Source organism: Triturus cristatus, chromosome 3_2 (assembly GCF_964204655.1).
Source record: "Triturus cristatus chromosome 3_2, aTriCri1.1, whole genome shotgun sequence".
Lineage (NCBI taxonomy): Eukaryota > Metazoa > Chordata > Amphibia > Caudata > Salamandridae > Triturus > Triturus cristatus.
Window position 1 is genome coordinate 109,345,398 of NC_140584.1, and position 17,975 is coordinate 109,363,372.

A 17,975-nucleotide genomic window follows, 5' to 3' on the forward strand; every position below is an offset into this window, starting at 1 on the left:
CGAGCCGACAACCGTATGGAAAAAACACCGTCCGCACCGAACACCTATAGCAACCATGGAGACATGTGCCCGCATACGCGCCCAACACTCCCCCCAGCCCCCGTACGTCCGACACGTACCCCCCGTGTATGTATACCCCCACCCGTCTAGGTACACCCCAGTACGTTCCAGTCGTACCCCCACCCCAGTACGTGTCGTACCACCGTCAATGTACACCCCCCCACCCCAGTACGTGTCGTACCACCGTCAATGTACACCCCCCCACCCCTGTACGTGTCGTACCACCGTCTATGTACACCCCAGTACGTTCCAGTTACCCCCCGTGTACCTACACCCCAGTACGTGCGAGCCACACCCCCACCCCAGGACGTGTCATAGCCCCGTCTACCTACACCCCAGTACGTTCCAGTCGTACCCCCACCCCAGTACGTGTCGTACCACCGTCAATGTACACCCCCCCACCCCTGTACGTGTCGTACCACCGTCTATGTACACCCCAGTACGTTCCAGTTGTACCCCCACCCCAGTACGTGTCGTACCACCGTCCATGTACACCCCCCCTGTACGTGTCGTACCCCCCGTGTACCTACACCCCAGTACGTGCGAGCCACACCCCCACCCCAGGACGTGTCATAGCCCCGTCTACCTACACCCCAGTACGTTCCAGTCGTACCCCCACCCCAGTACGTGTCGTACCACCGTCAATGTACACCCCCCCACCCCTGTACGTGTCGTACCACCGTCTATGTACACCCCAGTACGTTCCAGTCGTACCCCCACCCCAGTACGTGTCGTACCACCGTCAATGTACACCCCCCCACCCCTGTACGTGTCGTACCACCGTCTATGTACACCCCAGTACGTTCCAGTAGTACCCCCACCCCAGTACGTGTCGTACCACCGTGTACCTACACCCCAGTACGTTCCAGTCGTACCCCCACCCCAGTACGTGTCGTACCACCGTCAATGTACACCCCCCCACCCCAGTACGTGTCGTACCACCGTCAATGTACACCCCCCCACCCCTGTACGTGTCGTACCACCGTCTATGTACACCCCCCCACCCCTGTACGTGTCGTACCACCGTCTATGTACACCCCAGTACGTTCCAGTCGTACCCCCACCCCAGTACGTGTCGTACCACCGTCCATGTACCCCCCCCCCCTGTACGTGTCGTACCCCCCGTGTACCTACACCCCAGTACGTGCGAGCCACACCCCCACCCCAGGACGTGTCATAGCCCCGTCTACCCACACCCCAGTACGTTCCAGTCGTACCCCCACCCCAGTACGTTCCTGGCGCACCCCCAACACAACCTCCTAAGTACGGAGCGCACCCCATGCCCCAACATCACAACCGCATGTACGAGTCGTACAAAGCCACACACAAGGACCAAATCGTACAACCAAATGGCCCATGTACACACCGTACACACGCTCAAAACGCACGTACACAACAAGGACAAAACAAAACAACTCAACAATACACCATTCGAAAGGCACACAGCCACTAAACATGGCCAAGAACCACTAAAATGACACAATCACTGACCTGCAACTGTCAAAAACAAACAGAGGCCCAATACACCACCACTCCTTATAACACACCCACCCAAAATTCAAACACTGCCACACCCACCCATGGACCAATAAAAAGGGCCCACACACACAAACCATGAGCCTTTGCAACAGACCCACTGCTGCCAGACACCACAGAACCAGACTACAAGCGACACCACATCTTACACTTGCACACCTTCACACGACCACCCTCACAAACACCCTCTCATCACATTCACACACACACACAACCATCCACACCCCCCCCAACATCCACACACCCCCCACACCCACACCATCCCCACCCACACCCCTCACCATGCCCACTACCAAGAATCCAAAGTTCAGTCACCGAGAGTTGGAGGTCCTTGTTGATCAAATCCTCAGAGTCGAGCCACAGATCTTTGGAACATTGGTCAGAAGCACCAGCCAGGCAGCCAAAACAGCCATGTGGCAGACCATCGTCGATGCTGTGAATGCTGTTGCGGACACCAGGAGGACCAAGCAGGATTGCCAGAACAGGTGGTACGATCTGCGGAGGAGGGTCAGAGCCAAGAGACAGGAGGAACACGACCAGGCCAACGCCACCGGAGGAGGGCCCTCCCGCAGACCCGTACAGTACCATCCCTGGGAGGAGAGGGTGATGGCCATACTGCCGGTGGAGGCAGTTGAAGGAGTAGAAGGACTCCGAGACCCGGGTGAGTACACAAACAACGCACCTCACATGGGGGGAACTGCAACCACAACCAAAATTAATAACAGGCACGCAACCACCACAAGCCATCGCATTACTCAACCACACTCCATGAGCAGGCACATGCCACTGCTGCCACCATGCCCCATGCACCCAGCTGGACAATGTCAAGTCACAGGCCACAGAAGACAACAACATATGACACGGTAACCCGGATGTCGGGAGGCTGGGCACCAAGAATCACATAGTGCGACTCCAAAGCAGACAACAATGCCCTCTGCCCATATGGCCTAGGTCACAGCCAGACAAACACTGTGTCCCAACACAGGAATGACTTGCCAGCAAATGGCGGATGCCTTGCATCAACACATGGGGGTGAAGGCACTGTTTTGCACATGCCAGCAGCTAATGAACAGCCAACAGTGTGAAAGAGTGGCAGCACACACCACCACAGCAGCAGCGCACAGACACACAGCAGACAAAATGGGTGCCTGGAGATCAGAAACAAACTCACATCAACAGGCCAAGGGCCACTCAAAGATCTGCTAACAGTGTGTGCCCAGGAAGCTGGGCCAAGGTGACAGAGGGTGACACACGGAGGGAGGGAGAGGGGGACACAGAGGGAGGGAGAGGGGGACTGAGAGGGAGGGAGACGGACAGAGGGAGGAGGCTGACACACAGAGGGAGGGAGAGGGGGACAGAGAGGGAGGGAGAGGGGGACAGAGAGGGAGGGAGACACAGGAAGATGGACAGAGGGAGGAGGCTGACACACAGAGGGAGGGAGAGGGGGACCGAGAGGGAGGGAGACACAGGAAGATGGACAGAGGGAGGAGGCTGACACACAGAGGGAGGGAGAGGGGGACCGAGAGGGAGGGAGAGGGGGACACAGAGGGAGGGAGAGGGGGACAGAGAGGGAGGGAGAGGGGGACAGAGAGGGAGGGAGAGGGGGACCGAGAGGGAGGGAGAGGGGGACAGAGAGGGAGGGAGACACAGGAAGATGGACAGAGGGAGGAGGCTGACACACAGAGGGAGGGAGAGGGGGACAGAGAGGGAGGGAGGGGGGACACAGAGGGAGGGAGAGGGGGACAGAGAGGGAGGGAGAGGGAGACAGAGAGGGAGGGAGAGGGGGACACAGAGGGAGGGAGAGGGGGACAGAGAGGGAGGGAGACACAGGAAGATGGACAGAGGGAGGAGGCTGACACACAGAGGGAGGGAGAGGGGGACCGAGAGGGAGGGAGAGGGGGACACAGAGGGAGGGAGAGGGGGACAGAGAGGGAGGGAGAGGGGGACAGAGAGGGAGGGAGAGGGGGACACAGAGGGAGGGAGAGGGGGACAGAGAGGGAGGGAGACACAGGAAGATGGACAGAGGGAGGAGGCTGACACACAGAGGGAGGGAGAGGGGGACAGAGAGGGAGGGAGGGGGGACACAGAGGGAGGGAGAGGGGGACAGAGAGGGAGGGAGAGGGGGACAGAGAGGGAGGGAGAGGGGGACAGAGAGGGAGGGAGAGGGGGACAGAGAGGGAGGGAGAGGGGGACAGAGAGGGAGGGAGAGGGGGACAGAGAGGGAGGGAGACACAGGAAGATGGACAGAGGGAGGAGGCTGACACACAGAGGGAGGGAGAGGGGGACAGAGAGGGAGGGAGAGGGGGACAGAGAGGGAGGGAGAGGGGGACACAGAGGGAGGGAGAGGGGGACACAGAGGGAGGGAGAGGGGGACACAGAGGGAGGGAGAGGGGGACAGAGAAGGAGGGAGACACAGGGAGAGCAAATCAGTCCTGTGGTGTGTGGGAATGTCTGCTCGTCAGCAGGTGGACTGCGTGCATGTAGACAAGGGTGGCCAGTGCCAGAACCCCCCCTCTTCATCATGGCAAAACGCAGGGCCATGTCACAACCTGTACACGAGCACAAGGACAGCCACCTGCATCATATGAGTGTGTGGATCCACTCCATGTGCACATGTACAGTGCTACAAGGAAGGCGCAAATGCATAGCTCGGCACACATGCACACTCCACTGCTGACTGCAGTCACACTTGACGCAGCAAGTAAGACTGTGCCACACATAGTTAAAGGGGCCAAATTGGTGCCCAAGGGACACACACATGCACAAGTGCACTGTGAGTGGAATGCAAGACAGATCCTAATTCCAAGAGGAAATGTGCCAACTTTGTAACGGATGAAACATGGATGTTGCATGGATCCAAATTAACATTTTCTCTCTCACACACAGGTCAACGTCGTGCTGCACCCCCCAACACTGGGGGGGAACACTCACAGGACCCGGATCTGCAGGAGACCGATCCCACCGGCAGCGACCACTCTCACCACTCTGCGGACGACCCCGACCGACCTGGCCCCTCTGGTGTCCAACCACCTGCAGCACCTGCGTCAGGTACAACCGTGCCAACCACCACCCCCACTCCTGCCACATCCCAGGAGACACCCAGGATCCCTGCCCCAACACCACAATGCAGCCAGGCTCGCCAGGAGGAACACGGTGTCCCGGGCACCCAGGAGGAGGCAGGCGACAACGCCAATGCCACCCCTCAGGGGTCCCGGAGACCCGATGTGCCCACAAGTGCAGGCCAGACGCAAGTGGGCAGGGGTGGTGGGAGTGGAGGACGGCGGAGGCGCGAGCCTGACCAGTTGGCTGGGGATCCGGTATTTTCACATGTCCGTAACATCCTGGACTCATACCGGCAGGACACCACGGGCATGGCCCAGGTTGTGTCCGTCCTCGAGGGGATCAAGGTCCAGCAGGCCCAGCAACATGCGGAGCTAATAGCCTGTCTACAGCTACACCAACGGAGGATGGAGGACAGACAGGCTGAGCAAGTGACGGCGTCCCAGGGGATTCACGCTGAACTCCGTCGGATGGCCGACACCATGGCCGACCCTCCCTGTGCCAGAAGGCGGAGAACATCACCACCCACAGGGAGGGATCATGAGGAGGAGGAGGAAACATCCAACGGAGCATCCCAGACGTCGTCACGGCCTGCTGCTGAGGTTCCCCGCAGGAAGCCGGGTCGTCCACGGAAAGGACCGTGAGGGTGGCTGCTACATCACCATCTCCCAGGACACCTGGCCTGGCACCTGGCCCACTGGAGCAACAGCATCACAGCATCAAGAGACATTCTCTGCCACATGGCCCTGCTGGTCACTGGCTGACCAATGTTGACAAAGACTGTGGCATGGACTCTGAGGATTTCCAATGGCAAGGACACCAACTCCCCTACTGAACTTTGGATTCCCTAATCCCGGAAAGCCCCTCACTTTGTCCCCCCCCCCCCCCATAATAAATCACACTATTAAGAGTAGATGCCTGCTGGTAGCATTATTACCTAACATGTGTCTTGTACAGTCTAAACATGCCTGAGTCATCTGTTCACTTCAACCATCCACACCCTGGGGCCTGAGTCTGGCACAGGACACATGGGTCACAGTTTATTAGGCAAGACAGACATGGAGCACCATACACACCCGTGATGGTCAGAACCAGCTGAGGGGGTGGCCGAACAACCGTGCTGACAGACACATTGAGTATAGCAACAGTCATGCGCAGAGGTCAGGGAACCTGGCCCGTGTCCTGGGGGGCACCCAGGTACGTGTAGACAGGTGGCAGAACCATGTCCTGCAAGCTTGAGTCCGGTGGATGCAGAGAATGGGGGCCTGGACAACGTTGGATGCATGGGGATGGCACATGTCACAATACCCACACAGTCATGGACATCATGCCCAATACACAGTCTCAGCACACACACACAGCTTGCATATTGCTACTCGACACATTGACACATAGCCACAATCTGGGAATACCATGCCAGACATGCAGGATGCACCGTGCCAACACACCAGCATTGACGGAGCAGAGGCACCTTGGAGGCATAGGGACACCTTTAATAGTCATGTTTTTGGGATTGCAGAGGCAACTTGAAGTACACATGAACACATCATGTGGAGTAACATGTGGCTCAAACACTGGCACCCCCCTTCTGCAGCACAAATGCGTGATAGCCATGGAACTGGCACACAAGTGTCGGCTAACAGCTAAATACCCACAGCTGCTCACGGAGAGACTGCCATACACCATACATCCGCTGATGTGGAAGTCCCACGCCATGTCAAGACAATGTTAACCGTATGTGTCCGAGGGCAGTGTCACACACATTGATGCCTTCATCACAATCCACTATCCCATCACTGATGACTGACAACCAGGCAGCCCATCTATTCAGGTGTACCCAGCTGCATGTTGTGTCCCATGGGGATGCCACATGTCTGCAGAGGAACCAAACACCGACCTGGCCAGTGTGCACACATCGTGAACAACTGCCACACCCAATACACCCCAGATGCATCCCTTACCCCATGGAGACTTCCAAACGTGTCCGTGCCTGTAACGCTGAGTCAGCCCACGATGCCATGTCCATGAGGAATAGCAGTGCCACAACAATGCAACCAGAAGACGGCATGCGCAGGTACCTGGGGAAGAGAGACACACAAGAAGTCAGCCACACAGAGCACAGCCACTTGCATGTGCATTGACTCGACACATGTATGGATGAAAAAATGCTAGGTCACAATTATGAGTGGGGAAATACTACCATCACTGCCACCATCACTCCAGTGACACACCCACGCACACCTCTGACTCACGTGCCATACATGCAGGTGGAGACACGCATCACAACACATGCCACACGGGGACCAAGGCGTGCACACTCAGACACTGGTACTCACCACTAAGCAAAGAAGTCGCGTATGAGCCGAGTCCGGATGTCCTCTTGCGGCTCCACATCCTCCACATCACTAGCCCCATTGCCAAGCCCTTCGTCCTCCACGGGTGGATGTTCCTCGTCATGTTGATTCAGGATGAGTGGCACAGCTCTTTCAACTGCCATGTTGTGCAGCATGCAGCAGACCATGAAGATCTTGCAAACCTTTGCCGGGGCATATGGGAGTGCGCCGCCGGTCTTGTGGAGGCACCGGAATCGGCTCTTCAGCATGCCAAACGTCCTCTCTATCACTCGCCTTGTCCGGCCATGGGCGGTGTTGTAGCGGAGCTGGGCCGGCGTGATGGGGTTGCGGAGAGGTGTCAGCAGCCAAGGCATGTTGGGATAGCCAGCGTCCCCTAAATGGAAAGCACATGGATATCGTTAGAACTGGCGAAGCGGTAGTGCTGCTCGGCCAAACAGAATACAGGACAGACAGACTGTACCCACCAACAACACATGCTCGTTCGTTGCGCAGCTGCATCATCATATCAGGCATCCCGCTACGCCTCATGATGTAGGCATCGTGTGCTGATCCTGGGAAACGAGCACAGACATGTGAAATCACCATGTTGGACAGACACACCACAAGGGCATTGATGGAGTGGTAGTGCTTCCGATTGCGGTACGCCACCTCCCGTGCGTGTGGTGGTACCAAACCTACATGTGTCCCATCTATGGACCCAATGACATGGGGCATCCCTCCCAGGGCATAGAAACCACGCTTGACCTCAGTCATCTGTTCAGGGGTTGGGAACTTGATGAAGTCATCCAGGTGAATCAACATGGCCTCCAAGAAATCATGCAGCACACCGCTGAACATGCTCTGGGACATGCCACCAACATGAGCTATGGTATTTTGGAAGGTACCCGTGGCAAGGAAATGTAGGGCAGCCATTACCTTCAGCTGGGGTGTCAGTGCCGTAGGATACCTGTGCTGCGGTTGCAGGTGTGGTGCCAGTCTCGCCGTCAGCTCCAGAATCAACGGTTGGGTGAAGCGGTAGAGCCGGATCCTGTCATTCTCCTGCATGGTGGCCAAGTCTGGAATTCTTCGGGCAACAGGAGGCGCTCTGCAGTAATTTGGAAGTGACAAGGAAGAGTGAGTGCACTACGAGAACAACTCATGTCTTCTGAGCACATGTAAATCTGGCAATACACACATGCCACATAGGGAGTCAGGCATGTGCTACATGCCCAGGACACGTATGGATGCAAGGTGACACTCCTTCCAAGACCCAGCTACACACGGTGATTGAGAACCTCCCCATGCCACGCCATGGAAATAGCTGTGTCCCAGTGCAAGTGCACTGCCCGACGCAAGACAGGAGTGACATACACCCACACATCAGCAGTAGTGTGATGCCGATTGCAGAGACTGGCAGCGGAACACTTGAGCCACAGGTCACATGACATTACACTAGTCCAGCCCACACACCTTGCCATGAAGGTGCACATGTCATGACTCACCACACATTCCTTGTGAGTTTGCTGACATGGCCTTGTCACGCTACTCCGTGTCCCTTGCATACATGTGCACCTCACATCCGAGAACACATGTGGCATGGTGTTGGGAACAGTGTGCAATGACAATCTACACACAGCCACATGTTGGTTGCTGCAACGGCTGCAGCTTTTGAGGGTGCTACAACATCAACCTGATGTAAATCCCGGACACATATATGGCATAGTCACATTGTGCACTGTGGGTAGTGATAAGTCATGTGTCATGACCCCTGTACCTGGCATCATGGGACACTTCCGTGTGTTGGTGTCGGTGCCATTCCAGTGACGCTCACCCCAAGTGCGCAGTCCCACATGCACACATGTCAAAGGAGTCAAGGGCATGCCTGGCACACATTGCACCCTCACACAGTACACATGTACACATCTCATCATACATCTGGTGCCTTCTCCACTCAGGAGGCATGTTCCACATCACAGCCTGTGACACCTGTGCCCCACACATGTGGTAATGCACAGACGATGCCTTGATGTCCATTCCTGGACAAGTATGTCCATCCATGGACAAGTATGTCCGCCCTATTCCTACATGTGTGTCGCCTATCACCACAGTGATGTGTAAAATCCACCGTACTGCTGCTGAGAGGGCCTGTGCATGTTCCCAAATCACTGTGGGAGTGCTGCCGTATGTGTACCCATCGTGATGGCGAGCGTAGATGCAAGTGTACGGTCCGTACCACTACGGGTACGCATACGCGTGCAGACCCATAGTGATAGTGAGCGTAGATGCGAGTGTACGGTCCGTACCACTACGGGTACGCATACGCGTGCAGACCCATAGTGATAGGGCCGTACACTCGCATCTACGCTCTCTATCACTATGGGTCTGCACGCGTATGCGTACCCGTAGTGGTACGGACCGTACACTCGCATCTACGCTCTCTATCACTATGGGTCTGCACTCGTATGCGTACCCGTAGTGGTACGGACCGTACACTCGCATCTACGCTCTCTATCACTATGGGTCTGCACGCGTATGCGTACCCGTAGTGGTACGGACCGTACACTCGCATCTACGCTCACTATCACTATGGGTCTGCACGCGTATGCGTACTCGTAGTGATAGTGAGCGTAGATGCGAGTGTACGGTCCGTACCACTACGGGTACGCATACGCGTGCAGACCCATAGTGATAGTGAGCGTAGATGCGAGTGTACGGTCCGTACCACTACGGGTACGCATACGCGTGCAGACCCATAGTGATAGTGAGCGTAGATGCGAGTGTACGGTCCGTACCACTACGGGTACGCATACGCGTGCAGACCCATAGTGATAGGGCCGTACACTCGCATCTACGCTCTCTATCACTATGGGTCTGCACGCGTATGCGTACCCGTAGTGGTACGGACCATACACTCGCATCTACGCTCTCTATCACTATGGGTCTGCACGCGTATGCGTACCCGTAGTGGTACGGACCGTACACTCGCATCTACGCTCTCTATCACTATGGGTCTGCACGCGTATGCGTACCCGTAGTGGTACGGACCGTACACTCGCATCTACGCTCACTATCACTATGGGTCTGCACGCGTATGCGTACTCGTAGTGATAGTGAGCGTAGATGCGAGTGTACGGTCCGTACCACTACGGGTACGCATACGCGTGCAGACCCATAGTGATAGTGAGCGTAGATGCGAGTGTACGGTCCGTACCACTACGGGTACGCATACGCGTGCAGACCCATAGTGATAGTGAGCGTAGATGCGAGTGTACGGTCCGTACCACTACGGGTACGCATACGCGTGCAGACCCATAGTGATAGGGCCGTACACTCGCATCTACGCTCTCTATCACTATGGGTCTGCACGCGTATGCGTACCCGTAGTGGTACGGACCGTACACTCGCATCTATGCTCACTATCACTATGGGTCTGCACGCGTATGCGTACCCGTAGTGGTACGGACCGTACACTCGCATCTACGCTCACTATCACTATGGGTCTGCACGCGTATGCGTACCCGTAGTGGTACGGACCGTACACTCGCATCTACGCTCACTATCACTACGAGTACGCATACGCGTGCAGACCCATAGTGATAGTGAGCGTAGATGCGAGTGTACGGTCCGTACCACTACGGGTACGCATACGCGTGCAGACCCATAGTGATGGAGAGGGTAGGCATGCATGTACGGGCCGTTGCCATGCATTTGGGGTGCCCTAGGGCCCCCACACGCACCGTACCTGTGTGTGATGCTCCAAATTACATAGGGGACAAGTATTAAGGCCTACATGCATGCTGGTTGTCATGGAGACCAAGTTCAAAATTCGAAATTGTTCTGGAAGGTGCACAGCAGAAGTCAGTTGGAATTTGTCTACTTTGTTGCAATGTGTTTGTGGGGCTGACATCATGCAGGAGAATGAAACCGATAGAGAACACACAGACTGCTAGGTTTGTAGGGATTGGTGGAAACATAGGATGCAAATGTGAGTGACCAATCTCTCTGTACTCCTGTGCATGAGACTGGGCAGAAGGGCACATATAAGGCAGCCAGGTCCCATGAGGGAGCACTTGCCTGCACATCTTTGCATTCGTCGACCCAGCTGCTGCTACTGATTCTCTGGAACCATGTCAAGGGCTGTGGAGAGGACACAGCCATTCACCCTGGAGGAGAACATGGCTCTGCTGGATGTGATCCTCCCACAGTACCCCATGCTGTATGGGCGACCAGGGTATCAGGTGAGTGCATAGGCCACTGCCACAGACTGTCCCTATGTTGTGACTGTGACTTCTGCCATTGCGTCCAGGTGTAACACACATGCCATGTACTGTCGGGGGGGTCCCAGGAGGGGGGTGCCTGATGTCTCCCAGCAGTGCCCTGAGACAGGAGGGGTGGGGGCCTATCACTAACAGCAGTGCCCTGAGACAGGAGGGGTGGGTACAGAGTGCTCCCAGCAGTGCCCTGAGACAGGAGGGGTGGGTACAGAGTGCTCCCAGCAGTGCCCTGAGACAGGAGGGGTGTGTGCCTATCACTAACAGCAGTGCCCTGAGACAGGAGGGGTGGGTACAGAGTGCTCCCAGCAGTGCCCTGAGACAGGAGGGGTGGGTACAGAGTGCTCCCAGCAGTGCCCTGAGACAGGAGGGGTGGGTACAGAGTGCTCCCAGCAGTGCCCTGAGACAGGAGGGGTGGGTACAGAGTGCTCCCAGCAGTGCCCTGAGACAGGAGGGGTGGGGGCCTATCACTAACAGCAGTGCCCTGAGACAGGAGGGGTGGGTACAGAGTGCTCCCAGCAGTGCCCTGAGACAGGAGGGGTGGGTACAGAGTGCTCCCAGCAGTGCCCTGAGACAGGAGGGGTGGGTACAGAGTGCTCCCAGCAGTGCCCTGAGACAGGAGGGGTGTGTGCCTATCACTCACAGCAGTGCCCTGAGACAGGAGGGGTGGGTGTGATGCACAGTGTGAGCCTTGATCATTGATTGTGACATTGCCATCATTCCACCTGTGTACACACTGTGGCACGTAGTGCTTTTTCCCCTCACCAGGGGATGATGTCCCTATGACAAAGGTGCAATGCGTTGGCTGCATGACATGCCGTGTTGTAACCAGCTAATTTGTACCCATATGTCTCTCTGTGACATGTGGCTGGTGTATTGATGTGGTGTCACTTGTTCTTCCTCACAGGTAGGCGCCACTGCCAAGGAGCAGATCTGGCTGACCGCCGTCAGTGCCGTGAGGCGTGTGGATGGTCGGAGGCGGAGCCTGGCCCAGGTGAGGAAATGCTGGCAGGATATCCGGTGCTGGACGCGGAGGATTGCACGGCTCCTGCTGGGGGACTCACCTGAGAGCCACAAGAACCGCGGCCGCCGCCGTCTGAGCCACCTCCACAGGCGTGTGCTGCCGGTGGTCTTTCCAGACCTGGAGAGGCGCTTACAGGCGATGCAGCAGCCGGAAGGGGGTAGGTACATGTGTGTTTGTTGTGTGTCACCGGCATTTGTAAGGGCACAGTAGCATGAATTCACTGGCAGGGTTTAAAGGTGCTGTGCAGATCCTGTTTGCCCCAGTATAGCGCTGTGCCCCTGCCACCCTTCCCCTCCTTGCAATGTGTTCCCTGGTCTGTGTGTAGTCACTCCTTCACAGGGTAATGTAGGCTGGCGCTTTGTCCACGGGAACAATGTCTGTAGCATCATGTGTGCGGGTGGTGTGTAACAGGTTGTGGGACATTGCCTGTGCACTGTCAAGTTCACTGCATGTGGGTTCCATATCAGTTGGCACTGATGCTGACTCCAGACATGGGAGTTGGTCTCTCATGTGTCATGCCTTACAGCGCGCATGTCCCATGTAGTGGCCTGTGACATGATGTGCATGAGTGTGCGATACACATAGTGCAGGGATGGTGACGTGTGTTGCAGTCATTACCATTCAGTAGCATGTAGTTGCGTGCCCACTAATGTCCCCTGGGGCACCTTTTCCTCAGTGGTGTATGTGTCATCATAAACGTGGCCACTGTCAGTGTCTACAGCGTAAGTTGTGCTCTCTGCCATTGTCCCCTGTCACCATGTATATAGACGTGCAATTTTGTACAGGTGTTCACTGTGCAGCCTGACCTGATTGTCCTTCTTCATACTCACAGTTGCCAGTGCCTGTGTGTCTTGCTATACTCATCTGAGGATGGGCACTGGTACCACATTATTTGTACAGGCGCACCTTGGCTGTTTGGCGTTCAATCTCGCTTTTTGGCTGCCCCTGTGTGTATCACCCAGACTATGAGATGTTGGTGCCACCTGTGTCTCAACAATTTGCCTCGTGTAGGGTCTTGTTGGGGCGGGCAATGCCTATGTGTTAAATCCTGATTACCACTTGCTGGGTCTGGGCAGTGTGTGATGTGTCTGGACACACACGCAATGTGCAGTGACAGAGTCATGTTGTGCATGTTTTCAGCATTACCTATGCAGCATGTGTCTCAAGTTCATGGATATGGTCCCTGGTCATCGGTATTTTCGCCAACGCTGTGTGGTGCAGATGCAGTGCTGGATTGTCCCCAGGGCCTGGGTGCTATGTCAGACTCCTTTTCCTGTGTTTAGCTATTGTCTCATGCTCTCCATGGTATTTCAGTGGCATGGTGGCTCAACCAACTGTGTGTTTCATGCCCTACATCGGTACCCTGTTCAGTAGATGTTAGGGATCTTCCTTTTCAGGCCATGCAATGTTACCTATGTGGATTGGACTCATGTGACAGATGTGTACAGATGTCTGATTATTTCTGTCTCTCCACCCTGCCCACAGCATCGTCGGGGGACACGGAGGGAGACATGGACACAGACCAGGCGGAGGGACCGAGCACCAGTGCCAGCCGTGACATCGGGTCTGGCACATCGAGTGGTACAGAGGCGGAGGAGAGTGTGGCCGAGGACCTGTCGACTGGCACATCAGACTACGAAGCTGACAGGTCCGGGGACGATGTCTCCGAGTGGGCGGAGGCTGCACCAGCAGCTGACAGCGAAACAACACCTCGCACCGCCCCCTCAGTTTCCACCAGCCGCCTCCCACTTGCTCGTGTCCCTTCCCAGCGTGCCCGGTCACAGCATGTCTCCTTCCTGCCAGGCACCGCACCCCCTGCCCCTGTCTCCACTGCTGCCGCCAATGCAGAGTCTGTGGACATCCAGCGGCAACTGCAGGTTGGTCAGGCTGCGATCCTTAATGTCCTCCATGCCCACGGCAAAACCCTCACCAACATCGAGGCTTTCTTGGAGGGCATTCATTCATCGCAGGCTGACCAACGCAACTTGCTGAGGTCCATCGACTCCACACTGACTGCAGCAGTGGGTCTCCTGCAGCGCGACCTCTCCCCACCTACCCCTGCCCCATCCACACTTCCCACTCCCATGCCTGTCACACGTACACCCAGACGTCGGCATGCACCCACATCAACGGACACGGGCACCACACCAGCAGGGAAGGTCCACCGCACTCCTCCTGACACGCACACACAGGGTGAGGTAGGCACACCCACTGGGTCGGGGGGCAAACGTGTGACACGCAGCCATAGTGGGAGTCCGCATTCCACCCAGTCCACTCCCTCCAAATCCCCTCCCCTCAGCTCTCCTGGCCACATCTCCCCCAAGGACACCTTCATGGCCGCTCTGTCCCTGAGCCCCACAGTTACACCACCACGCAAGCGGTCAAGGAGGTCCCCGGTCAGGGTGGTTGAGTCTCCCCCCCTGTCTCCACCCTCCCCCGGTGGCGCTGCGACCCATCCCTCTGACCCCCCCCCCCCTCCTTGGGGCCTGAGGTCCCTTCGGGTGCAGGGGACTCCCTGGAGGACCTTGCAAAGGTGTGTAGTGCCATCCTGGCCTCCGCCTTTGGCACTGACCAACCCCCTGTGGTGGAGTCCTCCATCCCTGCACCCACAACGCAGCCCCTTTGCCCTGATGTCCCTGCGGTGCCTTTTGCTTCCCCCCCCCCTGATGCCCTCACCAGTGTGGAAGACGATGCCATTTGACTGTGCAGGCAATGTAGGGGACACGCATCCCACTGTGTCCCCCATCCAGCTGAGAATCATTGACTGCCCTATGGGCTTTGTGAAGATTGAACTGCCTGCGATCCACGGACATTGTGCTCATGCTGAATAAAGCTTAATTTTGTTTTCATTATCACACTACTGCTATGCTGGTATTGGTGTTGGTGGGGCTGCTACATGGTTTTGGGTGGTGTGTAAGGGTTTGGGTGTGTGGGATGTGTAGTAGTGTACTGCTCATTGGTGGGACCCTGTGATCTGTGTGCCATCACAAGGTGTTGGCTAACTTTCTTTGTTCATGTAAGCAGTTACTGCATGGTGCACTTGTCCCAGGGTGTATTCCTTCCTCTGTGTACCCAGCTTTCTTCCCTGCAGGGTGTTCCCAATGTTTAGCGCAGAGCTGTGTCTACATGAGCTGTGTGTGTGACGGAGCCCTTCTACTTTGGCCATGCATGCAGGGCCATGTCTCCACCTGCGACAATCGTGGCATCCTTGGTGATCACTGTACTTGTGTGTGGAGTCTGTTGACATGAGTTCATGGGGACATGTTCCCTTGTAGCCAGTATGCATGTGGATAATTCTGGCCTCACACACATGTGTTACACCCCTCCTGTATCAGGGCACTGCTGGGAGGACTCCACACCCACCCCTCCTGTCTCAGGGCACTGCTGGGAGGACTCCACACCCACCCCTCCTGTCTCAGGGCACTGCTGGGAGGACTCCACACCCACCCCTCCTGTCTCAGGGCACTGCTGGGAGGACTCCACACCCACCCCTCCTGTCTCAGGGCACTGCTGGGAGGACTCCACACCCACCCCTCCTGTCTCAGGGCACTGCTGGGAGGACTCCACACCCACCCCTCCTGTCTCAGGGCACTGCTGGGAGGACTCCACACCCACCCCTCCTGTCTCAGGGCACTGCTGGGTGGACTCTGCACACACGCCTCCGATTTCAGGATATGTGCGCTTGGCACATACACGGTGGGGGTACGCACAATGCATTCGAGGTGAGGGTACGAGTCTACTGACACTGGTGTGGTGGGGGTACGCTCCGTACGTCCGCGGGTGGGGGTACGGGTCGTACTGACACTGTTGGGCTGGGGGGTACGCTCCTTGCATTCGCGGGTGGGGGTTCGAGTCGTACTTACACTGTTGGCATGGGGGGTACGCTCCTTGCATTCGCGGGTGGGGGTACGGGTCGTACTTACACTGTTGGGCTGGGGGGTACGCTCCTTGCATTCGTGGGTGGGGGTTCGAGTCGTACTTACACTGTTGGCATGGGGGGTACGCTCCTTGCATTCGCGGGTGGGGGTACGGGTCGTACTTTCACTGTTGGCATGGGGGGTACGCTGCATGCATACGCGGGTGGGGGTACGGGTCGAACTTACACTGTTGGGGTGGGGGTACGCTCCGTACGTCCGCGGGTGGGGGTACGGGTCGTACTTACACTGTTGGGCTGGGGGGTACGCTCCTTGCATTCGCGGGTGGGGGTACGGGTCGTACTTACACTGTTGGGCTGGGGGGTACGCTCCTTGCATTCGCGGGTGGGGGTTCGAGTCGTACTTACACTGTTGGCATGGGGGGTACGCTCCGTACGTCCGCGGGTGGGGGTACGGGTCGTACTGACACTGTTGGGCTGGGGGGTACGCTCCTTGCATTCGCGGGTGGGGGTTCGAGTCGTACTTACACTGTTGGCATGGGGGGTACGCTCCGTACGTCCGCGGGTGGGGGTACGGGTCGTACTGACACTGTTGGGCTGGGGGGTACGCTCCTTGCATTCGTGGGTGGGGGTTCGAGTCGTACTTACACTGTTGGCATGGGGGGTACGCTCCTTGCATTCGCAGGTGGGGGTTCGGGTCGTACTTACACTGTTGGGCTGGGGGGTACGCTCCTTGCATTCGCGGGTGGGGGTACGGGTCGTACTTACACTGTTGGGCTGGGGGGTACGCTCCTTGCATTCGTGGGTGGGGGTTCGAGTCGTACTTACACTGTTGGCATGGGGGGTACGCTCCTTGCATTCGCGGGTGGGGGTACGGGTCGTACTTTCACTGTTGGCATGGGGGGTACGCTGCATGCATACGCGGGTGGGGGTACGGGTCGAACTTACACTGTTGGGGTGGGGGTACGCTCCGTACGTCCGCGGGTGGGGGTACGGGTCGTACTTACACTGTTGGGCTGGGGGGTACGCTCCTTGCATTCGTGGGTGGGGGTTCGAGTCGTACTTACACTGTTGGGCTGGGGGGTACGCTCCTTGCATACGGGGTGGGGGTAGGGTCCGTACATATCCGTCCCCACGCTATGTGATGTTTGTGCGGCCCGTACCCAGGCCTTTGCCACGTGGGTGCGATCCGTCCCGCCATTGTTGGGGTGACGTGTGTGGGCGTGGTCCGACTGGTACCCACGCTCTTCAGGCGTGGGTACGGGACGTACCTGTCTGGTTGTGTTGCCGGTTCGCGTGGTGACGGACTTCCGTTGTGGCGGTCGCTGGCTTATCAGGACACGCCCCCACCCCCTCGTGGTGACCAGGGCATGGGAGTCAGGTATGTCCAGGCCATGTGTGGTGTGTGACTTATGTGGTTGTTTTGTGGCCTGCCCTGGTCGTGCCACCCCCACCCCACCCCACTTTCCCCCCTCCCTTAGTTATTCTGACCTTCTGCGGCGTCTGCGTCGTAACCTGTAGAGGAGGTGTACTGCTATGAGGGCAGGGATGACTCGTAGGTTCGGGTCCATGTCTGTCCGTCGCGTACTGGTCCTCCTTGTTCGCGTCGTCGTCTGTCCGTCGCGTACTGGTGGTCCTTGTTCGCGTCGTCCTGATTTCCCGGCAGTTTTTGGCTGCCGCAAAATATTCACCGTGCGGGGTGACGTCGGTGCGAATCGTGATTCCTGGGTCGTGAATGGCTGGCTGCGAGCGTCCCGACGTCAGGTCGTCGCTTTCCCGGATCGCATTGGTAGGTGTTTTTTGTTCGGTCGGGCTTT